The following is a 27,147-nucleotide window of genomic DNA, read 5'->3' as shown; positions in this document are numbered from 1 at the left end:
AAGCATGCCTAAAAGAAAAAAATAACATGCAGGCATTTTATTTATTAGAGCAAGGCAAATTAAAACAACATCTAGGTACCACCTTACATTTATTGAATAAATATAAAAACTTCTAAATACATCCAACACTGTCCAGTTTCTTAAATCCATACATTATTGCTATCTGAGGTGAGAAACTATAAACCAAGTAAATAATTCCAAAGAGAGAGAGAGAATTCAGATAAATGTTTGTGTTGATGTAATTTATAACAGCAAAACATTAACAATAAACACCTAGCTTGGCATGGTGGCACATGCCTATAATCCCAGATACCACAAAAAAGGGCTGGGGATGTGGCTCAGTGGTCAATCGCCCCTGAGTTCAATCCCAGTACCAACATATAAATAAATAAACAAACAAAGAAACACCTATGGTCTCATAGTAATGATTAAATAATTATGGATTATCAAACAATCACTCTTGAAAAGATACAGTATTACAAAGTCATTAAAGTGTATAATATATGTAAAGGACACTATAAGTTGAAAAGGAACATGCCCTGAAAAATAAAGGAAACAAATTGCAAGTTGGTAGATTGATATAGTTCCTGATTATAACATTATTTGTTCTATAATTAAAAGATAAGAAAAAAATTATTAGTTGTTATTATTTAAATTATTAATAGATGTCAAAATTAGGGATATATGAAAATATCACAGTAAGGTCAAAACTAAAAACAAAACTAATTCTTTTTGAGAAAAATCACCATTTCTGAACTGTAGTACTTGCTCTGACATTTAAATTTTAAAAAGGCTAAAAATAAAAGAAAAAAATTAAGGTAGTAAGTCCACAATGGACAAAGCAAAAATGAAATGCATTTTCCCCATGGAAATCAAGAATTAAAGTTAGTTTTAAGCTAAAACCCAGCAAATCAGAACTGGCTATGTACCTCAGTGGCCAAGTGCTTGCTTCCCATACATGAGGTTCATGTTTGATTCCCAGAATCATGGAAGAAAAAAAAAAAAACTACTACATAAATTGATCTATTTGAAGAAGTTGGAATATTATAAAAGGAGTACTAAAAAAAAGAAGAAGAAGAAGAAACTTTCTCATTGCTTTTTCATTTTCACTTTTCCCTACCAATCATACTGCTTCATTCTTCTGCCCAGTAGTAGCTCATTGGTATCTAACTAGGAAAAGCAAGAAGGTTACAATCCCCTTTTATGTGTTTACATTCACCATTCAGACACAGTTTTAATGTTAGTTTTTTAAAAAAGAACATTGATGGGTAGGTTTATAGACAAAGCAGACTACCCCTTATATCTCTGTATAACATTATCTGAAATTACAGTGCTCTTTCTATTACTTTCTGTGACTTTCATTAACAGTAACCAAAATGAAAAAAAAATTTTTATGTCACATCACAGGTGTTCACAAAACTCTACTGGATCAGTCACTGTGTTGAGGCACATCTGGTGTGCCAGAAACAAACTAGGAAGTGGTGTGTGGGAGGAAAGAAAATTAAAAGTTGTCAAACATAATTCTTTAAGCATTCAACATAATCTGTTATTCTAATTATTTTCCTGGTATTTATGTAACCAAGCTAATTATTATACAAACTAAAGTAAAACTTTTAGATTCCCTCAAAATTTTTCCTTCAGTTCTCCTCTTCCACAAACACATACAATATTATGGAATTTTCACCTTGGGATATTATGCCTCTGGGTATTAGATGATGCTATATGTCTCCAAAATACACAACCATTTTATGCCTGGTTAGATCAGTCAGTAACTTGAAGACTACTTTCTCAATATTTCCCTTCTAATCTGAGCAACTGTGAATACTGGACAAAATTTAGTGCCAAAATGAATGCCAGCAATGAAGACAATCTATATAATTTTCCAGTGGGAAATAAATTGCCTGAAATCCCCAAATTACTTCACACAGATTACCAAGGGGCCCAGATTATTTACTAATATTAAATTACACAAAGCTGAGACTCAAAAGTCTTTGGTGCACCCTTCACATTTAAAAATATAAGCTGGAAATGGGAGAGGTATGGGTATATGGGCTAAACTAGCACCTCCCCCCCCCCAAGTTTGATCTCCAGCACTGCAAACTGAAAACAAACAAAATACTAAGTAAATAAAAATACAAGCCAGGAACACCTCAGAAAAGATCTTGTTAGCCCAGTTTTCCTGAATAATACTGTTTCTGAGAAAAACACTTGAAAATATAGAGAAACCTGGGTCCACATACCCATACAGGACTAACACCTAACATTTATAAAGCATACACAATGTCCTGGACACTGTTCTAAAGTGCTTTACCTGGATTATTTCATTTAATCCTCACAAGATCTTCCTTTTGAGGTAGATATTTTAATTAGTATGTCCATTGTGCAGATGAGCAAACACACAGAGATAAGAAATTTGGTGTTATAGCTGAGTTTCAACACAGGCACATGGCTCCAGAGCCCACAGTCTCTCCCAGCATGCTCTGCTGCCTGGGCATCGCCTGATGTTTGCTGGGACTACTTTTGTGCTATTTTCTGTTTGTCACTTCTCAGTTTGCACTGGGACAGATACTTGACATACCTGCTAAACAAAAGCACAATGGTGATTCCAGAAAAGTCAGTTAAATCACCTTTTGGAGATAAATCATCTGAAAGATGATGATTTCAATTCCAAGAATGGAACTGGAACATCTTAAACCTTAAATCTATTAGTCTGCAATTCACTCTTTATCTAAATGGCCTTCAGCCTACTGAGAGGAAGCAAAGCCTAGTAGGTATAAGAACAGCAGGAAAGGAGAAGTGCATCTAGAACATTAGAATTTTAAATCACTTTTAATTTACCTCCAAATTAAGTACAAGTGTCTGTACACAGGTGCAACATTTTCCACAAGACAAGAAATCCTAAGTAGGGAAAATCCCCTAATAGGAAGAAAACTGTTAAATAGTCTTTGGGTTTTTGTAGGCAAATATTTTCAAGAAAGTTAATGAAGAAGGCAAAGAAACAAGATTTTAAAAAATAACTGGAAGAAAACAATGAAACCTAGTAGAAATCTTCACATATAGATCAACTAAAAAATCCAATAGATCTGTCATCTAACATTTTACTTAATTTTAAGTCCACAGGAAAATGAAAGCAAAGTAAGCTTGTTGGAATCTGCCTATAAACAGTTGGAAATACATCTATTAATATATAATGGTGAGTTCTCACAGCAATCTAGAGCTTAAACAAAGACTGTAAATAGAGAAGTAAAAGTCTTCTCCAGTTTTCTCCTCTCAAAAAAATGTCAGAAGAAGAATGGCCTGTTTAGGAGAGAGCAGAAATGTTCTTCATGTTCCATTCCTGTGAAGTGTTCCACGCACATTTCTTAAAGTGCCATCTCTCATTACCAGCTATCTAATTCTCATTTATTTTCCTCAATTGCAAATAAGTAGTTGCCTAGGCTTCTTTCACTGCCTTTGCTTTTTCAACTGTATTCAAGAGGATAATAGGAAAATAACTCATCATGCAAGGAGAAGAAACGTAAATGACATTGGTTTCAGAATGCTAGTAGAAACAGAAGTCATAAACCAAGAAGAAAGAAAAGATGAAGATCATTACCAAATGGTCAGCTACTGAAAAACACTGCTTCCTCTTCTTAGAGCCAGGCCTGCTTTACTTGGCCAGAGTGGAGAAAGGGTTCTGGGTGAGGCCCTTGGCTCCTGGGTCTCTCTGAGGTGCTGGTTTCTCTGTCTTCCTTAGGACTGCTCTACAGGGTTTGGACCCTGAACCCACAGTTCCATACTTCTCTGTGAAGGGGTGAAAATTCAACAGGAAGTTGGGGGAGGCACAGAAAGTCAGCCTCAGCCTTTGGTGTACTGTGTCCTACAACCCAAAATCACTGTGATAGAGCTGTTAACACTAATACCTTTCTTTTTCCTATACTGGTGTCTTAGTGGCTCAGAACCTAAAGAGAATGGAATAGTAGACAGCACTCTGAAATCCCAAAAAGATATGAAACAAATGTTTTTTCTGGTTTCCAAATTAATGTGAAGTATATCTAGGGAGCTAAAAAGGTATTAAGGAAAATTACACAGATATACAAAATTTAAGATGGGAATGGAGGTCAGATCTTTAAGCAGTCGAAAAGGTCTTCAAAGACATGCAGCCCAGCAGTGCCACGGCTTCCTGGGAAAACTAATGAACTGGGTGGGCCTGGCCCCCCTTGTGTGTAAAACAAGGGGGCTATACCAAATCTTTCCTAGGAAGCACCATCCATATTCTATGACGTTGCAACCAAAATTAACTAGCTTGGGTGACAACTTTAAAGTGAAAAATGAAAACCCCTATCAGTCCTACATCAAAAGACAGGGGTCAGCCAAAAGCCAGGGTCATTTTGCTTTAAGAAAGAAGAAAAAATAAATAAATAAACTATTGATCTGTGGAAGTTTTAGAAATTGCTAAAAAACATACACAAATATATGTAATAAGGAATTGAAATAGGATATTATTTTTTGTGAGAAAGATCAGATACGAGAAAAATAAGCACTGTTTAAGGAATTGTAGCCCCTCTCTGTATTATTGTTTTAAGTACTTATGTCCTTAGAAGGAAGTATCATTAATAATGTCAAACCTTCAACTGCCCAATGGTGTTAGCTGTCTACCAAAACCCAACAAAGTCCCACATTAGTTACAAATTATAACTTTTAGGGTTTATCTGGAATACAATATGATCCTATAGATAAGTTGGACCAAATGCCACACAAAATTCCAAGAAACATTTGAAATAGTCCAAAAAGTGCTGAAATGTTCCACTGACAGAACCCACAAGTCAACTCAAAGCTTTCTCTGGAATACAAAGTCTCGAGTGCAGTTTTCCAGACATCCAGCCAAAATTCATAGATTATTGAAAAAAATCCAAAACAGCTCCACATGGAAGTTTGTATGAGAGGTGAATTAAGCTCCAAAATTTATCACTCACAACCAGTGGATTCAATAGCTTATCCAATTACAATAGAGCATTTTAATTCCTCCTGGAAATTCATTACAAATTACACGTAACCGCACTCTGAGCAGAACTAAAACTTCTGTGTATTTTTAAACAAGTCAATTGTTTCAATGAGATAAGTACATTATTTCCACGAGACAGATAATTGTTTTCTTGTTCAATTGCATTACATTTGTGTAACCAGGTATAAAATGTTACAAATGGAAAATTACTGAGAAGCAAAGCAGTCATTAGTGTGACTTATAAATGGAGCAAAGTTATCACAAAAGTTTTACCAATATTTTATGTTTCTGAGTATGTAGATCTTATTATTATTATTTTACTTTCTTATATTTCTTATTACAAAGGAAACACTAAAAGCAGATAGAAGCAGATCCTTATTATCTATACAACTATATATAATACCAATAGACAAAGAGGCCAGTTGATCTATGTGAATGGTAAATATCTTGTATTCAAAAATACAGATAAAATAAAATAAATCCAAGAATAAATTATTATACTTCACAAGAAAACCAGAAATTTAGAAAATGTGGGAAGTAAATAATTTTAAAGTATCTCTATTGGAAGTAAATATTTCTAGATAATTGCTTTGTAGACAGAGCAATTGTTATCAGAAAAGTACATGTCTTATTATTTTTGTGACACTATTATCTGACAGAATTCTTAGCTGTTAACTGTCCTCAATTGAGGAGCAACAAAGCAAATAAAAGAGATATTAAATAAATAAAAGCAACATCAGCAGGTAGAAGTCCTATACTGTGGATGGCCACAGACATGGAAAGTACCCTCATATACCAGGAAGAAAACTATGATGATAACCAATACCTAACCCACAGTGCACATTCTAGGGGCCCAGAGAGTTCTATCTGATAAAAGAATGTTATTTTTAATGATAGTAATTTAATTCCTTTGAATTAAATTTTATGGCATATATTTCCCAACTGCTCAATAGTTTCTGTGTTAAATACTTTATATCAACATTCATGCATGTGGTATATTTTAAAAATAAAGAAGTCATTTTTTTCCAAATTGTTTTTGGAAATTCATATTTCAAATTATACAATTAGGAAAAATATTGTTAAAGGATATGGACTATAATTTATATATCATATATTCACCAAATATCAAAAGTGAATATAGCCTAGAGGAATGTGCCATTCAGAAGAGAAAGTATCTTTGCATTAATTTAAAATGGATATTGTGGGACTGCATGATGTTAACACAGATCTAGAAACATAACAGGAGGTGCAACAGAATTTTGGATGAAGTATGTTAAACACATAGGATTATTTGAACCAGTGATTCCTCCCTTAGTATCTATTACACACTGAGTCTCTGAAAACATTTTAAGAGTTGAAAGGTTTGTAATAGAAAAAAATTTTTTTTTCACAAGAATCAAAATTTCCTTATATCTTAGAAATTTAAAAGGAAATGCTGCTTGTATTTATTTTTCTTTTTCATAGCCATATTAATATTAAAAGCTATATTAATTAAAAGTTATATAAAGTAGGGTTTGGTCCTCTATAAAGAATTATTTTTAAACCACGAATGTAATATTTTGGGAAGATAATTTCAGCCCAAAGTTGCATCTTGACAAGATTATATGAAATTTCAATACTTTGATTGATATTTAAATAATAAAAACTTCAAAAAGAGGCAAGGAAGATAATTTGCTATAAAATTTTATTTATTTTCTGAATTTACTTGAGGACATTTTTGAAGCTTTGAACTATTTTTGGCATACAGAAATTTTTCTCCATAATTTTTGAGCTACAGGGAATAGTCAATATTTTTAATCTAACCTCCTTTTTTGGAAAAGAAAACCAAAGTCTTAGAAATTAAAATGTCAAATCTCAATCTACAAACCTATTTAAATGCAAAGCACAGAGGAAAGAAATCCTAATTTCTGCTCCAGTTTTCATTTAAAAGGTTTTCTAGTGAAAAATAAAAAAAGGAATAATGTCTAGGGATCTTGAGTACCTTAAGCACAACATTTAAAGCTGAGAATCAGAAGTGAGTAGATCTCCAGCCTCATGAAATTCACTTTGTAGTGAAGGAGGCTAACAAATCTAAGTCAAACAAGAGCTCTGCCACCAAATCCTTTCTATACCAGCAGCCCATCTTTCTCTCTGGCCCCGTAATGCTCATCTAGAAAACCTCCTGCTTGTCTCTCTCACTCCACTTTGGACTTTGCTCTATCCTGTGACTTCTGTTCACCTGCTTTTAGAGATTCCAAGACACCACACCTAGCCTCACCCAAACAAGCTACGTATCTCACTATGGCAGTTTCAAATCATTTCATGGAATCTCCAATAGCATTTCCAAGTCCACAAAATCAAAAACAAATATAATCTCCTTAACTTAAAATCGACTGCCTTTTTCAGCTTCCCCATTCCTATTACTACAGTTATTTTTCTCTAAAACCCTCAGTCTCAATTTTTAAGTACTATTTCTTTCCTCACCTCCTGTGACTCCCATTAACTAATCAGACTCCATATCCTATGTGTATAGGTCTATGTAGAATCATAACCAAAAGGAGATACATATGAATTCTGAGAGGTGGGGGAGATTCTAAGGAACTGACTCACATGACGGAGTCTGAAGGCCAGCAGGCTGCTGTAGAATCAGAAAGAGTCAAAATCCCAGTTCGAAAGTCATCAGGCAGGAGAATTCTCTTACAAGGGAGTGGAGGCAGAGGTCAGTTTTTCATTCTGTTCAGATTCTCAACTAACTGGATGAGGTCACCCAGGTTATGGAAGGCAATTTGCTTTACTTAGCCTAATTGTAATTTAAATGAAATGTTATCCAAAACACCCTCACAGAAACACCCAAAGTCATATTTAACTAAATATCTGGGCAATCTGTGGCCCAGTCAAATGGACAAATTAACCATTATGGCTTTACTTTTCAAAAGTTTCCCACATTTTTGTCCAAGCTCATCACCATCTTCTCATTAAAGTTCTTATAATCTCCTACTTGTTTTTAGGAAATGGATGTAAACCTGCCCTATCTTGATTCTGTCTTCATCTTTGGTTCAAACATCACTACATACGCCATGGCACATTTAATTTCAGAAAAGTTGTTCTTACCATATCATTCCTACATTGTTCTTTAATTCACAATGGCCTTACTCTGAAAAACTCTTTTTCTTATATTTTGTTCTACATTATCCAGACCCAATTGGTGAACTGACCTTTTTCCTCTATTACTCTCTTAATTTGGAACTTCCATTATAAAAAGTCATTGATTTAAATAGGTTCTTCACACATCAACACCTACTATCTCAACATACTCCCCCTTCTCTGGACAGTATTATATGTTCTTTGCCTATCCCAGTTTTAAACACCTGCCAAGGTTTGTCTCAAGCTTTACCTCCTTCGTGAAGTTTTCTTAATTATTCAGATCATTCAGTTCTTTTAATTTTCTACTCCATGCATCTGTATAACCTAAACAAAACTACTATACCCTACACTAGCCTGCCTTGTTCTCTCATTATTTATTTCTATTGTGTATCTCTCTTTCCCTCGTCTCCAAGTTATCCCACAGTCTCCAAATACATCCCTTCTATTTATCTTGGGCTAAAAACTCTGAATCTGTGATATGCCAGCACTGTGCAGGGCAATGGATATACAGAAAGAGGTACTATCCTCAAGGAACTTATGTTATAATGGAAAATATGAAAACAATTATGGAGCAATGCCCTGCATGCTATAACAAAGGTAGATTCAAAGCTCTAAGGAAATAGAGAAAGTAACAGGAAAATACTACATTTTACTATTAGAATAATGAAACAAGGAATAAACTCAGCAGGAAGAAGAAAGTAAGACATTTAAAGTATTGAAAATAACCAGTGCAAAGGAACAGAGAAGGGATTAGATAATTTGGGTGTTTAAAGTATGATGAGACATTTACACATAAGAGCAAAAATGTCAAACAAAAATGGTACAAAACAGCTGAAAGAGATTGAATTCAGCAGTGGAGTCATTGAGTAGCAGGTATAGAACCCTAGAAGCAAAACTGTCTATAACACTGAGAATGTCAAATCCACAACATGAGTGACTGAGGAATAGCCATGGCTGGAACGTGCAGCTAAGCTGCTTCTAACCAAGGGAGCTGGAAGTCCCTAATGCATAGGTGAGATATTGTTTATCCCCCTTTGTCCATGATCCTAAAGAACAAAAGACTTTCAGAACTTATTTGGTGATAAATCTAAACTCATCAAAATTGGCATAAGCAGATATAAAGTTATTTATTATCTCAATTTATCTCATTTAGTATTAATATCTTTGAATTTCACTGTAGAAATATTAACATTTTTTATTATGGGGAGTCATCTGAAGGTGCCAGGTAATAATTGAGGGTAAATGGTCCATTTCAAAACATAGTGAATTTCAAAAATCATACTATCTTTTTAAAATCTGATAAATTCTCAATTCCAATACGAAACTCACTCTTAGGGTTTTTAGATAAGATTCTCTGAATCTCAGATTTTGAGCTCCCCACAAAATCAGTCAGATACACAGTTATGTTGTCCAAACTGTTTTCAGAGTCCACAGAAGGTCCATTTGGAATTATTTTGCTGCATTGGTTTCAGTCCTCAGTGCCACATACTTTCTATTATTGGTCACTTTTATGACCTGTGGCAAAGTTTATTTTACTTAAGTAATATAATTTAAAAACAAAAATAAACTGTCAATCATGAACTCTTAAGTCAACCTTCTCACCCCCTCATAATGCCAGGAACACCACAAAAAATAATTGAAAAGCAACATTCTCTTTGCCTCCTATAACCTTAATAGATAGTTTCCTGGAATTGTCTATTCAAATAGAAAATTAATTTCCATGCACAGCTGGAAATACCACAGTGGCAAGCAAGAAAAACATCAAACACCGTAGATTAAATAAAAAGTGGAGGAACTATAAAGAGTCCACAAAACAGAACTTGCTCAATTTAAGATGGTTATGAGAACAGCTGTTCAATTGTTAATTTAATGTATGAAAACAGCTTTTAAAGTGAAGTGGCAATAATTATGTCAGTTTTAGAACCAGATAACTGATTAAGGGATTATATCTTCAAGAAGTGCTTCTAGAGTTTTATGAAGGGAGGGGGATTAGCATTCCCCTTGACAAAGATGGAACAGACCCTCAGATCTACATACTTGTACATGGTTAAGGCTTTGCCACCCATTTCATAACATCTGTTTATTTCACGTTGGGATGATGGAAAAGTTCTGGAGATGTTGTGGTGATGTGGTGTGTGGTGATGGTTACACAATAAAATGAATGTACTTAACACCACTAAAGTATATAATGGAGAAGGATTACAATGGTAAAATCAAACACAATTTACAAAAGTCTTATAAATCAAAGTAGGACAGCATAAAAGAAAAATGAACAAAGGACACAAATTCAAAACTGTGGGGAGAAAATACCATAAAGATATGGTAAAAGTTCAAAATCATGAGTAATCAAGAATGCAAGTAAAACTGGCTATACAAGATTACATCTGATCTTTCCAAACAGTAAAGATTAAAATAATTGACAATTAAAAATTTTCTAAAAAGTAGTTTTTCTAGACCTGCTGACTGAGCAGACTCTTCATATATCTCCCTCCTTGGGCTTGGACCTAACGGGCATTCTCTTTGCACTGACAGATATCAAGAAGAGGCTGATGGTGCCATGTGGGGACTATTTTCTGCTGCTATTATTGCCTCAGGCAGTCAGTCATATGGTCAACATTCAACTAATAAGCAAGCAAAAGGTAGAATGATATTGTTTGCATGGACACTTTAAGAACAAAAAGGAGAGCAGAAAACAGATCACCACCTTCAGGAACTGACACACAGAAAGGCAAACAAAAAGTATATCAATGTGGAAATGACAAAGCTTCACATGGCATCTGGATACTGGCCCTCTCAGTCCTACTGCCTTGATTTTCAGGTTGTCAGGGAAAAAAAAAATCATCCATTCATGGTGCAGAACTGACACTGTGTAAATAGCTATAGGAGGAAAGTTCGATAAAACTGTGTTATGAAAGTAAAGATAGAGAAAAACATTTAAGGTGGACTCTACAGGTGATCTTTGCAGGACTTTATAATGCATAAAAGTTGAGTGCAACACATTAGGAACATTTCGAGATGTTATGGTTTGGATCTGGAATGTTCCACAAGGGTTCCTGTGTTGAAGGCTTGGTCCCCAATGTAGAAATACTCAGAGGTGGAGCTTTGTTGAAGTGATTGGATCATGAGGACTCTGACTTCACCAGTGGGTTAACTCATTGATGGAGTCAATTTGTTGACACTTAGGAGTAGTAGAAACTTTAGAAGGTGAGCCTAATTGGAGGACGTAGGTCACTGGGGTCATCCATAAAGGTTATGTCCCCAGGCTCTTTCTCTTTCTGCTTCCTAGTTTTCCTGAGGTAATCAACTTTCCTCCACCATGCCCTTCCACCACATTTTTGCCTTGCCATAGGCCCAAAAGCAGTGGAGCCAGCTGACCATGGACTGAAACTATGAGGCAAAATAAATCTTTCCTCTTCTAAGCAGATTTTCTCAGTGGTGAAAAGCTGACTAACACACTAGATAAAACATAACAGAGTTCCAAAGAGTTATACTGTGTTATAAATCATGGAGCTACATTTCTATTTTCTTTGACGAACAGAAAACCTCATTTCTTCAATAAATCTCCTGGCATATACTGCAAACAAAGAGAGGGATCAATGTGTTACATGAATTATTCATTCCTCAAAAAGGAGCAATTAAGTAGCTGGTGAAATACCTGGCACAAAGTAGAAGTTCAATAAATATTTGCTGAAGTGAACTGAAACAAATGGTAGAAGCTAATAAAGATTATCTGTAACTATGGATGAAATTTACTACATTATTGCTACAGCTTTCCATCTGTTTTTTCCTATGTAAAATAATTGACCTCTTGTATAGCAAGAGCTATAAATATTCTATTCTTCCCACCTGGTAGTACAGTTACCCAACATGGTGCTCAGAGACTTGGTGATCATTTATCTACCCATAATCAGTATCTTTAATCTAGATCATGATCACAAAAATGCAAGAATGCTAAAGCATGATGCAGGGAGGGGGAAGACTGTAGACTATTAATAGCTAATCAACAGAAATTCAAAAAAGAGACAACCTGATGACAGATAAGCCACCTCAAAGAGAAACACTAAACTATCAGCCTCCTTCAGTTTCTCACTTGTAAAATGGGAGTTGAACCCAGTCAGTGACCTTCAGCTTTTTCAACTACTATTCACACCATAAAAACATTTCATAATAAAAAGTGTGCACACACATACATAGAGACACGCTTATCTATGTAAAACTCAAACATCAGCTTCAGTTTCATCAATTAATACTTAATCCTAAAATGTGAGTGCACTTGGGTATGTTGTTTTGTAGTCTCTTCTATTCCACTGTTTAATTAGAACCCACTAAATTGATTTCATAACTCACTAATAGTACATGACATGCAGTTTGGAAAACACTGAACCAGATGATTTCTTTCCAGTTCATTAAAAAAAATAATTTTACTTAAAAGCAATCTAAAAATATCCACCCCTCCCAAATACTACTTCCTCAATGACCTTTCCAAAGCTGATTCCTGAGTAAAATGACACAACCCTACATATTTGCCTTCCCTTCCTCCTCACAGTAAATACCCATGATGCTTTCCTCTCAAAGGCTTTAAAAGTGATTTTCCCAGGGTGTTTGCTACTGCTAAACTTGACAATGGAAATGTGCACAAGGGGTTTCGCAATAAAAAGTTAAACATTTACCCAAAGAACTCCATTTACCCATAACAAAGTACACTTGAATCTTTATAAATCATCTAGCAATAGCCAAGCAAAAGTCAGAATGATATTATGCAGCAGCAACTAATGACATAAATCTGGATTCTAATTAAATGAAAGACATTTCAAAGAAGTTGTAGTCTCCCTTCCAAGAATTTGTTCCCTGAAATTAAAAAAAAAAAAAAAAAATTCTAACTTTCTAAAATAGCATCTATGGTCACTCTTGAAGATTTGCTTAATCTGCCACCTTCCACTGAAGCATCCCCCGCCACCTTATCACCAGAGGTTTGCAGGAAATCTCTGGTAAAAAAATGAGTGGTTTTTTTTTGAGTCAAGCAATACTTTCCAATCACAACTCAAGTGTATTTTTCAATTACATATCTGGAGAAAGGCCTTGTTTACCTTTTCTCATCATAGCTTTAAAACCACCTAAAATTTGGTCTCCTCAAAGACCAAAATACAACCTCTACACAGGATCCTCGTAATATTTGTGCTTGTCAATAATTTCAAAATACTTTACTCTAAAACTTCTCTTGGTTTCTAAGTCTAGAGGGTCAAGAAGAAATAAGTCCCACGTGTATTTTATGGTATTTGGATATTTTAATCATTACAGTTTATAAAATAAAATTCAGAGCATGAAAGTTTTAAATGTTAAAAAGTTTTGAATGCATAAATATTGAAGAAATACAAATGTCAAAAATTTAGGACCATTGTAATCCTGTAATCAAAGCATTCTGTGTATGTGTATGTGACAAACTTGGCAAGACACATTTTTATTTTTAATTTTTGAACTACTAATTCTGGAGGAAAAACAAACACCATTAACTTCCTCTTCAGTCACTAGCTGTCTGTGCCATGTGTTTTTATCGCTTCCTGCCACAAGGAAATAACGTTTGAAACAAAGAATGATATTCAAAGAGAGTTCTCTGGGTTAGTCTAAAATCATTCTTTCAGAAACTCAGAAGCAATGTAAACATTGTTTTTGGTGGCGGGTACCACAGATTGAATTCGGGGGTACCTGACCACTGAGCCACATCCCCAGCCCTATATCGTATCTTATTTAGAGACAGGGTCTCACTGAGTTGCTTAGTGCCTCGTTTTTGCTGAGGCTGGCTTTGAACTTGCAATCTTCCTGCATCAGTCTCCACAGTCGCTGGGATTACAAGCATGTGTCACTGTGTGGAGCTAATATATTTAAAAGATGGTACAGGGTGATAAAACACCTCAGAAGGCCTTCACACTTTTGTTTTATTATCATGATTTCATGTAATGCTTACCAGGTCTGCAAAGATTACTTGAGGAATGAAGTAAACTTGGTTAAGATAAGTAATTTTTATCCACCTACATGGCTAATAAATGACAGTCAGAATTTAAGTCCGGCTCTATTTCATACCCAACCTCATGGTAGAAACTATCTCATGCCATTTCACCTACCAGCCGTCTGATCAAACTAGAGGTTTTTATGCTAACCTATTTGTTTAAATTTCCACAAGCTTGCTTTGTTTTGGTGGTACTAGAATTGAGATCAGGGCCTTGTGCAAGGCATTCTAGGCAAGTACTCTATCACTCAGCTATACTCCCAGCACTAATTGCCACCAGTTTCTGTGTATGCGTAGTGGGGAGAGTGATAAGGGAAACTGTAGACAATAATAAGATCATGAAGACTAATTATTCTGTATCCTAAGCTAAACAGTTATTTATTGAATCCAACAAATACACGAAAGACTAGAGGACCTAAACAAAGATGCAAAATTATATAGTCTTTGCGTTAAGGTGTTACTGACAAGTTTAATAAAAGAACCCAACCGGTAAAGAAAGAAGCACAATTAGTATGATACCTGTAAGTCTAAAAATGTTACCACTTAATTGCATTGGAGAACTATTTATTGGTAGTGCAAGAGAAGTAAAATTTGACAGTGGATGAAATCCAAGAGATAGATAATATTCTTCACATTTTACAAATGTAAAACATGATAATTTGCCCCAAATCAGATAAGAGGTGAAGACTGGATTTAAGACTGAGTCTAGTTAGCTTCAAAGCCTATCCTCTTTCCACCAGAAGAGGACAGCTATACCCAGGGGCAACCACAGCCTATCTCACAACCTCCCCTTAGGCAGGTGTGGTACACAGGTCACACACAAACCCTTTTTGTATAAGAGGTGACTGAAGCCTGTATGTGTGCTGACACAATGTAGCAAATCAGGGAACTACTTAAAAGCAATATCTTAGGCCAGTGGTCATATCTGGAAAAAGAGCTTTCTACAGTTAGACCTTGGAACCACTGGTCAGTCATAGGAAGACTATAATTGTAAGAAAAAAAAAAAGTTTTATAATACTGAGTTACTTGATTCAATATTTAAAATATTAAATAAATGTGAAAATAACAAGTATTTTATTGTTGAAGCAAATCAGTCTAGAGTGATGAGGCAATCTTATTTATCTTCCTTCAACTTTGAAAGAGTATTACTACGGGAATATCAAGGCTAAAGTAAACTTTTAAGAGTATACATCTGTTCTTGCACTACGCATAGGAGACATTGAATAAATACACTGTGGATGGATGGATGGATGGAAATAGGAATAAAGAAAGAATTAGTTAACATGCCACTTGGTCACATTCAGAATGTACTTAAAAACTTCATTTTTCTTTGGAGTTTAAAAAAAAATGATTTCCTTGCTTTCCAATTAAACATGTATCTATACTTAACTTCTAAGCCTAATTGATATAAAGGTCAAATAATTCAATTTAGAAATAAAATAACTATATGCTACCATTTTCAACTGCAGTTTTTTAAACTTTCAGTTAATAAAAAATACTATATTTAAAAGGAATTTTGGAAAAATAGAAATACCAAGAAAAACACCTGTAAGCATGTTGTGTGTTAATACCAGTGATTTTAAAGACTAATTTTACTTATTAATGTTGCAAATTGTGATGTATATAAGAAAAACAGAAAAGCAAGATTTTTATTTCAATGTACATTTTAATGACCATGCAGAAAGTTTTACTGAAAAATGCTTCCACTCCACCTTAATTTCTGGCTAGTGTTTTCCTCTTGTATATTGTCATTAATATATTTTATCTTGCAATTTTATGGGTCCTTTTATAACCCAGCTTATATAACTGTGGGAGAAGGCAAACCATCCATTTACACATAGATTCATACCCATTTATACATATGCCCAAAATTATGTACACACAGACATATTTAATTATATATAACTCTCTACATGTATGTAGTATCATAAACAATTTGTAAGTTAAACATTTGTTGACAGGTTTAACTCCCTCACGTGTCTCCCACTGTGCTCAACAAAAATACCTCATGCTCCCACAAATGTGAGAAAGTCAACTCTTTGGAAGATTCACTTGAACTCAAGTTTCTTGGGGGGTTTTGGAACTTGGTGTGTACCCCAGTGATGTGTGAGAAAGGGTGGCCAAGAGGACTCAGGTGTGATTAAGTGTCATCACCTCGGGTGGCACTAGCTAATATTTCCTCAACACACAGTAGTAGTAAAAGATCCAGAAGGGTCCCAGCTCTTCACCTACACCCTGAGCCTTTCAGAGGCCCACCAGGCTCTGCAAATCTCCAGTGATTCTGGCTCAGTAGGAACAAGAGAGGCCTAGGATCGTGGGTACTAATAAGCCCCAGAAGATTCTTATCAGACAAGCCTGGAAAGGATTGATTTTGTGTACAGGAAGCAGCATATTGAGGGAAATGGTTGGAAATGTGGTTTGCCCTATTCCCTGAACACCAGAAATACATTGTGAGTGTTTTAGTCAGCTCTTTTGTTGCTGTTGACCAGAAAACCTGACAAGAACAATTAGAGAAGGATAAGTTTATTTGGGGTCTCATGGTTTCAGAGGTCCTGGTTCATAATGGCCAACTCCATTCCTCGGGGGCCTGAGGTGAGGCAAAACATCATGACAAAAGAATGTGATAGAAAAGCAGCTGGGAGCTCAGCACCAGGAAGCAGTGAGAAAAAGACTCCGCTCACCAGAGACTAAATATATACACCCCAAGACATGCCCCCAATAACCCACCTCCTCCAGCCACACCCCACCTGCCCGCAGTTAGCACCCAGTTAATACCTATCAGGGGATTAATGCATTAATTAGATTAAGGCTGTCATAACCCAATCATTTCAACTCTAAACCTTCTTGCATTGTTTCACGCATGTACTTTTGGGGGACAACTTACATATAAACCAAAACAGTAAGTATTGACAATCATGATAGATCCTGGCAAGCCATGCAGGACTTGGGGAAGTGGACATAATTAGACTTATATTTTAGTAAGATTCATCAAGCTGAATGGAGGAGACTGTAAAAGTAGAGAGACTATAGAGAATCCTACTACCATAGTAGGAGCAAGAAGTCACAAGGGCTAAGGGCTGGCAACAAAACTGGAAGAGAAAGTTGATCAGAGCTAAACCAGGCAATGCAGAGGGGAAGAAAGTATGAGGTTCAAAAGTGGTGCTATTATTTCAAGCACAGACGCCTAAGAAAATACCTGGGATGCTCACAAAAAGGAACATCAGAAAGATTAGATTAAGTGAAGTATTAGTAAATGAATGAGTAAATGAATGGTCAAAGGAAAAACATTTGCTAAAAGAGGGAATTGGCTTTTAATCCCAGTTCTACCAAAACCTTGCTAGGAGAGGCTGGATATTTCTCTTAAAATCTCAGAACCTCAGTACCCTCAATCCTGAGTAATGCTAATAAAATACATAGTGCAGGATTGTTGTGGAGATCACAAGTGTGTCAGTCACCCTTGATCTGTATTGTGTGCTGAATAGTTTTGTTTCTTATTTTCACTATGTGTTTGTGTGTATGTGTGTGTGTGTGTGTGTATGTTTGTCAGTGCTAGTGATGAAACCCAGAACCTCAAACATGCTACGCAAGAGCTCTACCACTGAGCTACCTTTTTTCACTGATTTTTATTTCCAGTGACTCAACATACCATTGTTGAATGAATGAATTATTACTTTATTGCTATTACAGTTCTATTGAAGACTAAGAAAGAAGTATGGGATTGGCCCATTAGGTAGTAATTGGTGGATTCGGAAACTGCTTAAATGCCTAGAAGTTTTGAACACCAGGGAAGTAAAAGCGAGTGTTTGAGGGAGGACTCTCTAATCCATGTAGAATTCGGGAGTAAAATTGAGTTGTGCTTTCTATTCTCTATGTTAAAGGGACAAAGTCCACCACCTAGAAAATCTGCTTTCTTAGCAGTTTTCAAAAACTTTACACTTTAGAGTTTTTACAGCATATTGTCTTGCTTAGATCTTTAGCCCCTTGAGGTAAGGAATTCAGTTACTACATCATAATTTCCATTATAAACATGAGAAAACTGAGATTCAGAAAAGTTGAGTGACTTTTAGGGTTTAAATAGCAGGACCAAGAACATAATTAAGATCTTTTTTGGCCACAAGTTTGTTGGGCTTCCCACTACCACCTCTCGCCAAACCAATTCATTTTCATCCAGGTGAGCTCTTTTCCATCTTGCTCCCAGCCCAAATTTTCCCTAAGACGAGGAAGTGAACAGCAGGGCAGTCTTGAGAGCTTCAGGATGTTTTGAGAGTAATGCTCTTTCCTCAAAACTCAACCAGCACCAGAGAGCAGTCATCCTCCCACCAGGCCAGTGCCAGGAGCTGATAATAATGCCAGCCATTCACCTGTTCCTCATTAGCTTCAAATTAAAAAAAAAAAAAAAACTATATTCAGTTGGGAACTATTGAGACTATCATTTGGGAGAGTTTCCCTGTAAAGAGGGATAAGCTTTAAATTTCTAAACTTAGTCAAACAGAAAGAATTGCCTCCTTATATAATGGGTCACTGTTCAGTTGCTACCACTGGTCCTGGTGTTGGATTGCTGAGATTCACATTGTGGCCCAATCCCTAAGAAGAAATGCTAACCTAAGACAAGTCTATGAGACTTGGTTTCTCATCTTTAAAACAGAACTTTAGAGTGTTTACTATGATTAAATGAGATATAAGGCACTTAGTACATACACTTGGAATCTGAAAAACAATGAACACTCAGCATATGGTAACTTATATTCAGCAATGTGTGATGTCCCAATTTCACAGAGAAAGCAATCCTAGCCCAGAATGACCAAGGTGCTCTGCACAAGGTAAACAAATATCATGTGTTAGGGTAACTGGGCTTTCCTATGGAGAAAAAAAGTGCCCAAGATAATCACTGAATTTTTCATTGACTGCCAGTGCCACATTCATTGTACTGATTTTCAATTATTCATTTGTAAATTAATGCACAAATTGAAATAATTTAGGACTGAAAATCTAGACCCACGGTAGAGATTCAATAATCTTGAACATAAAGTAAGCAAGTTTTGAAACACAGAAAAAAGGGTTTTTTAAAAACCGTAAGTTTGTACTCTCATGTATCCTTATAACAATTAATATCTAAGTGAAGTTTGTACTCTCATGTATCCTTATAACAATTAATATCTAAGTAAGATTAATTTGCTTCCTTTCGAAACAGAAGTTGAGTTTTCATAACTAATTAAACAAGATTTCCTCTGTTAGAAAGCACATGTCATCTCCTTAACGGGTACAATTCTTATTTATTTACTTTGTGCTGCTCCTCTGCACTCTTCTGACACTGCCTTTAACTGTGGTTCTCAGCATTGGTTGCACATTATGATCACCTTGGAGATTCAACAGATGCCCAGGCCTATGGCACACATAACTCAAACAGCATCAGAATCATTGAGAGGATGGACCTAGTCCAGATCTTATCTGCATTTTTCCCAAGTTCTCCAGGTGATTTGAATACATACTATGAATTGGAAATCACTACCTTCTCCAATGTCTTTCAAATAATAAATGATACCTTTTGTCTTTGTTGATTGCTATCTATAAATAAAGTTGTTTTGCTCTAGTCATAAAATCACTGGCTGTGAAACCCAGTTTTGACCTTTCTAGCACAGTGCTTTGATTTCCCTGGATTCTAATCAAATGCTTTTGTGAAATTTCCATTCATTAATTTTCCTAATAAATTCAGATGGGATGAAATATGTAGGAAGACCACACTGTACATAGAAACTCAATTAGAGTACTAGAAAAATAGGGCAGGCAAGATGCACAGGAAAGTGGGCACTGCAGTAATTTTTAAGAATTTAGGCATGATGCTAATTTTGTAATCGCTGAAATTACAAATCTCAATGAGGATAAAAGGGTAATTCTGAGAAAACCAGCACAAGAAACATAGCATTAGAATATTAAAATATTTACACAATCATATAGCTACTCTGAAGTCCTTTTGATTCCATACCCTGGAAAACTTCAAATGAATATGCTAGAATGTGACTGTGGAACAATGAGAGTTAAGAGAACAAGACAAGCATACAAAACTTATCTGGTTATAATGACAGGTAACAAAAAATAATATAATTTATATATTTTGAAGGCAATAATTGTATTTGCCTGGGTTATTGAAAAGTGCTTCTTTATGCAGACTCATGAGAATGGTAGAATAAAATAAATTTCAAGGCACTCACAGAGGACACTGTGAAGAAAGCCACTTGACAGCCAAGATACCTCACAATTTATGTTATTTGTCAATAATATTTTAGTTCACAGACTGTTTAAAGTGACAAAAATAGCAAACTGCTCTGCCAATCTTCTTATACTAGCATAACCTCTCCATAAGCAACCTCTTGTGTTGGGAAAAGATGGAATAAGGTAGAAAAACAGAACCCAAGAAAAGTCCCAAGGATATAAAACTGAATTAGGGTCATGAAAACAAGAACAGAAGTTGTGAAAATTGTTTACATATGTCTCCTTCAAGTGATTGTAATTATTAAGTATGTAGAATCATAAGCGCAGGTAGAAAAATTCAGGTATGAGAGATTGGTTTGTGTGCTTATTTAAATGTTTAAGAATTTTTTTTTCATCACATGTTTTTGTATCACATGTTCATTGACTGGCACCCATAAAGAGGGAGGACCATCCAGAACATTTCAGTGAGACCTGGTCCTTGTCCTGCTTCTCTTTCTTCCATCTTTTAATTGATAAGGGGATGCTTGCTGATTTGATGCTACCTATGTCTTCCATTTGCAGTCTCTGTTGGGATACTTCTTAAACTCCTATTTTTGGTACAACTTCTTTTCCTCCATTTTATTCTCAGTATAGCCCCCTGACAACTAACAGACTATGGCTAACAGTACAAGCTCTCGAATTAGGTATCTGGATCTAAGAGCTGGATGTTCCACTCAATTTACTGTGAGACTCTGACAGAGCAAGATAATTCAATTCTCAAGGTCTCGATTTCCCAATCTGTAAAATGAGGATGAGAATAGTACCTACCTGAGGGTTATGCACAGAGTTCAATGACCTAAAGAAAACACAGTGGAAAAGCCCCTGGCTTGTGGAAAGAATTAAATGAACACGATCTTTTCTATCAATATCACTCATTCATGCTGATTCTACTATCATTTTTGAACTTCTCAATTACCTCAGTTACTTCCTACTGTTTTTCTGTCTTCCAGTCTGTTGTATCCTGGCTATTTTTCTTTTGAAATATTTTAAATTAAACCTTCCTCTCCCTTTCTGTTTTTCTCACTGTAGCCTGTTCCTAATGCTTATAGGAGCCAGAATACAAATGGAAGCCTAGTTACTATGATTCTAAATTTTTTTTAAGTATAAAGCAAACTATCAGTTGTTAAATAAAATATGTTCTACCCTCCTACCTTTAGAAATGTACCTTCATAATGACCAAGAAAGCCAGATTTAAATTTAGAACTCTCAAACTCCACAGGGTTATACGCCAGAAAGTCATAGCAAAAGGAAAATCAGTGCCTAGATTTTGGCCCCAGAATCCTGCTGCCAATCATGATCCACTCCCGTCCCAACTCAGAACCTCTGTGGATTTTCTTCCAATTGCCCTCCCCTAAATGATGCCCATGCAAATCTTACCTATTCATCAAGGACATGTCAAACATTTCCTTCTCCAAATTTCTCTTAAGCCAGGTATGATCTCATCCTCCTCCAAATATCCAACATACTTTGTTTCTGTATATCTTAATGGAACTTACAGCATTTCACCTCGCATATTTATCAGTACGTTTGTATTTGTTTTCTTGTTCTATTAGATCAGAGGGTCTCCATGTCTGATGCTACCAGCACGTTAAGAATCTTGTACCCTCACCCCAAACCACATACAGTAGGATGGGGGTCAGGCATAGGACTTTTTAAAGCTCTGATGTTGATGCTAATATGCAGCCATCATTAATAAGAACTGTACAGGATTAAAAATTCCCTTGGGGTCATGCGGTCTAGGATTAACATTTGTATTTAATACTTTCTTTTGAGTTGAATTTATATTGAATATGTGCTTTCTCCCACCCCCCAACCCTACTCCACCCCTTGCAAACACTTTCTGGTCTACAGGCTACACATAACTCCTCCAGATACAGCAATGATTTATGAGCACTGAGGCATGATGGTAGTTTTTATCCCATAGAACCATGTAAAAGCAGACATATGAAAAACTAATCCAGTGGTGTGCCTCTGTTATTATTCTGTATGGTAATCTCACTGACAATAAATTTATGAAAGGCATGAACATTAGATTATTCCTAATACCTAGGTCAGTGTGTGGCACAAAGACGACATGAAATAAAAGTTGGATGAGCACATGCATGACTAGCAAATTATGATAGCATGACTTCAGAAATTATTTTAGGTTTTTTGGCAGCTGAATAATGACCACTACCACCACCCCAGAGATACCCACATCTTATGCCTAGAAGCTGTGAATATTGTCTCGTATAGGAAAAAAAAAAAAACTTCACAGATATAATTAAAGATATTGAGATGAAAAATTATCCTGAATTATCTAGCTGAGCCCAAGATGCCATCACATGTATCCTTACAGGAGGAAGGCAGAGGGACATTTGACATACAGACAAGAGGGGAAGGCACTATGGCCAGAGAGGCAAAGACCAGAGTAATACAGTCATAAAAAGGAATGCCAGCAGCTGCCAGAAGCTACAAGAGAAAAGGGAGGCTCTCCCCAGAGCTTCTGGAGGGGGTAGGGATTTGCTAACACCTTGATTTCAACCCAGTGAAACTGATTTTTGAATTTCTAGCTTCCAAACTGTAAGAGAATAAATTTCTGTTGTTTTTAAGTCACCAACTTTGTGTTAAATCATTACAGCAACCACAAGAAACTCATACAATACAGAAAAGTGATACCCAGAGAGGTGAAGTAACTTGTCCAGAGCCCCCAAATCAGTTAGGGCAGAGCACAATTTTAACAGGGACTGCCTGATCCTCTGGTACTCTCGCTCTTTCCATCTTGCTCTGCTGCCTGGTATACATTATGGAGCCCAGGGAGGTCTGCAACTCTTGGATCTAAATCTGGGTACAAGATACAACCTTATAAGGTGGAAATATGAAAAATGGTAAAATAGTAAATTCCAAATGTATCATGACATATCTGATTTATCCAAAAAGGAACAAAAAAATCATTTGACAAATATGACAAGAAGTGTGTAGTACAAAGTCCTGAGAGATACTCAGAGAAAATATTTTAATTAATCCATATGCATCAAATGTCCACAGGGAAAGTATGTGTGGGCAGAGGGTGGTACCCATAAGAAATGCTGGCATGTCAAAACTCTACAAACACCAAAAAAGTAAAGCAAGGCAACTAAGTCATTCATTATTGGGGGTGGGATAAAGTAGAAAGCCGACTATTATGAAAAAAAAAAAAAAAAGAGGCATGGCATAATTCTATTTTCTCAAAAGTGAACATTTCTCCTAGTACAGAAACAAAACTGAAAATTTTGATAGGACTGGGAAGTGGTAGCTTTAAGCATCAATCCTATCAGTGTAGAAAGATTTACAGACACCAGATTTTGCAGTGATGTTCACTCAGTTGAGGGGGAAAAAGAGCTACTTCAAGTGTGATCATTCTAAATGAATGCTTGATACTTGGCTCTTTTTTACAACTATACCTTTTATGTACCACTATAACAAATTCATGACATATTTTCCAAATGAAGAAACTAGGACAAAGGGAGAATTAGTGAACAGCACATAAAAGATAGGTGTTTTCAGAATCTGAGCTTAAGTCCTTGAGTTTATACTCATTTGTATAACTTTCTTTAATAAATAGATAAGGTAACAAAAATATCCCAAGCAAAGAGGTATGGGATTCTTTAGACCCAATGGGTATGATTTTTTTCTATAGGGGTAGAGAGTAGAGAATGGTCAGGAAGTTAAGAGCAAAAGAAGCAAAAAAAGATCAAAACCTCTTTATCCTATATATTGGTTAAGAATAAATGACCACAACAGGATGTAAGTATTTCCTTAATGATCCTGCAGTTATAACAAGCAAAATAAACAATCCAGTCTTAACATGTCTATACTCCCTAAGGACTTCAGCTTCCCCTTGTAGTTTAAGAATTAGTCACTCATTTAGATTGGGACAAGTCCCCATGGATTCAGGGAGTTTGTGATCAACTAATGGGTTATGGCGTTATTGTCAGAGGATGCTACCCCACAGGAGGCTGGACCATTGCATCATTCAGGGTAAGACAGATTGGTTAGTGTGTGACAAACAAAGTCTACCCAAGGAGGCTCCCTAGAGCTCTGAGTGAAAGACATGCAGTGTTTGACTCTTCCTCCTCTGTTCTTTCCATTAGCCTTAGAAAAATGAATTTCTTGGGCAGATGCAAAAAGAACCTCCTCTAACTAGATATAGTCCATTATAAGAGATCATTTTTTACATCAAGTGCCATACTACAATATTGTCCAGCAATAAAGCCAAAAATATATCTTCAATGGAGACACACAAAAAAGTGTAAGATCTTAATTTAATCTTTATGAAGACTTTAATTATTATATTAAAGTGTTAATACATTAATAATTTTAAATAAGAGGAATTGAAAATATACATGGATTGAAAAGTTGTCAATTTTCAGCCATCTGCTTTCCTTTTTACATATTTTTACCAAAGGTTCTCAGAAATCTAACATAAAAAAAAGTTACCATTAACACAGTAAGCAAAAAATGCATCAAGTTTCCAGAGTTTAAAGAATGATGGACCAATGAACTGTAAAAAACATAAAATAATTTCCTGCTTAACCACAACTCAAAATCCTTTTATTTTTTTCCTCTATTCTTAGCAATAGTGTGTATCTGTTATGAGGAGAGAGGAGGCTTAAAAGAACTGGAACAGGGAGAAGTCCAAATTTCTAAAAGAAGAAGCGTAGTGGGTCTGTTTCTATTACTGTGCTAGATAAAACAGATCCCAACTTGGGAACTTTTCCACATTGAAAGAACTCAGTATGGGGCCACAAGTTTTGCCATCAGTGACTACTCTGTTGTAACGTGTATTGTTCAAGGCCTAGAGAAGAAACCTTAAAAGGGGGAAAACGTTTCCATGGTAGTGCAAAATGGAGGCAAAAGAATAAGATTTGTCATTCAGACATGTGAAAAAAAGAACAGAAAGTCGACAAATAAGTAAGTAATAGAAAACCAGAGGAAAGGCCATGATTCATAACAGAGAGAAAGTAACTTGGTTTTGCTCAGATATTTTCAGCTGCCTCCTCCTTCTCCAAGCACCATCACCCTACCAAGGTGTCTTCAGGTTCTTCATTTATTTGACTCCTTGAATGTGCTAGGCAATCTATTACTCAACCAAGGGAGGAACCATAAATAAAATGGTCAATTGAATCTTTAATACCCCGCAAAAAAAGGATCTTAGGAAGATGCCCTTTGCCCTCAGAAAGCTCAGGGTATTTGAGAAAAACAACCCTCAACACTGAGAGATAAACTGACAGAGGTAATAAATGTCAGGGTCACCCAGGAACACTTCATGGAAGGATGGAGTCAGAGCAGGGTCTTGAAGGATCAGTGAACAGGGCACTTCCTGAAGGTGTACCGAGAGCTTCACAGGCAGGAAAGCTGGACTTGGGGATGTCTCCTGTGCTGAACAGAACAGGATCCACTGAGGAGAAAAGGGAAGACAAACCTAAAAAGGGCACAGAATCCTCATGTACCTTAGCAGTGACAGTTACTGACATTCCTTAGGAAGGAAAGTGATGGGACCAGACTTAGGCAAAAGGAGGATTAATCTCATAGACAAAAGCAGAATTGCTACCAGGAAGCCCTGAGGCAGATCCAGTCCTCTTCCGGTAACTAAGTACTAAGTACTAAGTACTAAGAGTACTCACCCAATTTTCCTTTTTTTTTTCCCTGTGTCCTCATGTATTTAATTTTTTAAAACTTAGGAGATGGGACTCATCCTATTTAGAGTTAGGCAGGCAAAAGAAAAATGAAGATAAAGAAAGGAAAGATGGCATTTTATCAGTTTTCCCAGCAGAAGGGGAATGAACTCCACTTTGACATTCTTTATTGAACTTTGTAGATTTAACAGCACATGTTACCTAACACAAGTCATGGTATGTATTATTTTTCCTCTTTCTATAATTGGCTTCCCAATTTTTTTTTTTTTTTTTTTTTTTACTAATTTCTAGGTCCTTTCACTAACATACCATAACAGATCCTTTAAAAATCTGCTTTTTAATTTATTTTTTCACTTTTAACATAAAACCAAAATAAAATACATTGAATCCTCCTTCATTTAAAAATGAAGCATGATAATACAGGTATTAGACACAAAGATACTGATATATTCAAACATAACAAAAAAAAAAGAATTTTCTTTATATACTTTCATTTTCTTAAAGCAGTTTTGAAAATAACTCTAATCATGATATTTTAATGTAACATATAAGGAGAGGAGTAGGACTTTTGTAAGATCACAAAATCACCAGATTAATCATTTAGTTCAACAGGCTGTACATTCCGGCTGGATATAACATGTCCCAAAACATCCATGTCCTTGAACACTTTGGGCAAATACCTAGAATCCCAGTGACAAACTGAACAAGTAACTACGATGACTTGAAATGGTTTTTCATATCAGATAGAAATTTAAAAGAAGTATTCAGGTTAAAGCTCCAGCTTTTCCTTTAACTACAGCAATCCTGGATCTCTAGAAAGTACTATAAATCTTGAGATCAGAAAACCACACGTGAGGTGAAGTAGCCTTTCCATCAACAGTAGACCTGAAAGGTGTTGCCAGCTTACATTTTCAAGAATCAAAAATTCATGGCTAATTTTTCTTAATAATTTGTCACTTCAACATTTTGACCTTGGTTTCTGAAGAACACATTCTTCAAAGAGCAGAAGACAAAGGTGAATGCCCACATAGGTGCCATTATGATTACCAATTCTCTAACCAGACTCTCAGACTTGGGAGAAAAGGATAATTATCCAATTATATCTGAAGAGCAACCATCTATCTTAAGAG

The 27,147-nt window shown here is 35.7% G+C and overlaps 1 protein-coding gene and 1 pseudogene across 11 annotated transcripts in view; one reads left to right on the top strand and one right to left on the bottom strand.

The window, feature by feature from the left end:
- Positions 1-27,147, bottom strand: part of Hdac9 (histone deacetylase 9) — a 701,371-nt gene that overhangs the window by 599,422 nt on the left and 74,802 nt on the right. The window lies entirely within an intron of this gene.
- On the top strand, positions 10,075-10,192 carry LOC124992038 (uncharacterized; annotated as a pseudogene).

This window comes from Sciurus carolinensis, chromosome 8 (genome assembly GCF_902686445.1).
Source record: "Sciurus carolinensis chromosome 8, mSciCar1.2, whole genome shotgun sequence".
Lineage (NCBI taxonomy): Eukaryota > Metazoa > Chordata > Mammalia > Rodentia > Sciuridae > Sciurus > Sciurus carolinensis.
This window is presented reverse-complemented; position numbering and strand designations above follow the sequence as displayed.